This window comes from Sus scrofa, chromosome X (assembly GCF_054392235.1).
Source record: "Sus scrofa isolate SSC_HxYL_T2T_F1_AM1 chromosome X, Sscrofa_HxYL_maternal_Yorkshire_Landrace_v2.0, whole genome shotgun sequence".
Lineage (NCBI taxonomy): Eukaryota > Metazoa > Chordata > Mammalia > Artiodactyla > Suidae > Sus > Sus scrofa.
In genome coordinates this window covers 53,376,288-53,376,714 of record NC_139401.1, presented here as the reverse complement: position 1 = coordinate 53,376,714, position 427 = coordinate 53,376,288, and positions in this window count along the sequence as shown.

Sequence of the window (427 nt, the reverse complement as noted above, 5' to 3'; positions counted from 1 at the left end):
ATTGCAATCATATTCAAGAATAAATCTCTAAGCTTATAATAAGCCACTATTACTCCAAGTTGAAAAGATGCTTCCACTTGGTTGGAGAAATTCATATTATATGTATTTCTGTGAAGCTATATCAAAAAATACGTTATGTTATTGAATAGAGGAGTATATTCAGGATTATGTATCTGTGCATGTGAATATCAGAAATATATATAATTTATTTATGCACATACATATATTTGTGTATGAATATGAAGAATTTCTGTACGGATATATGCTGTGTGTGAATATACGAGTATGGGAAAAACGTGAAGAATGTATGAAAAATGAAAACACGCTAGCAGGGAAGCCTAGTGGTGGAGATAGTTTAAGAGAGTAGGGGTGGGAAGGACATGCAGAGGAAAGGACCAACTATAGATCTGAATTTTGGAAAGGGGAG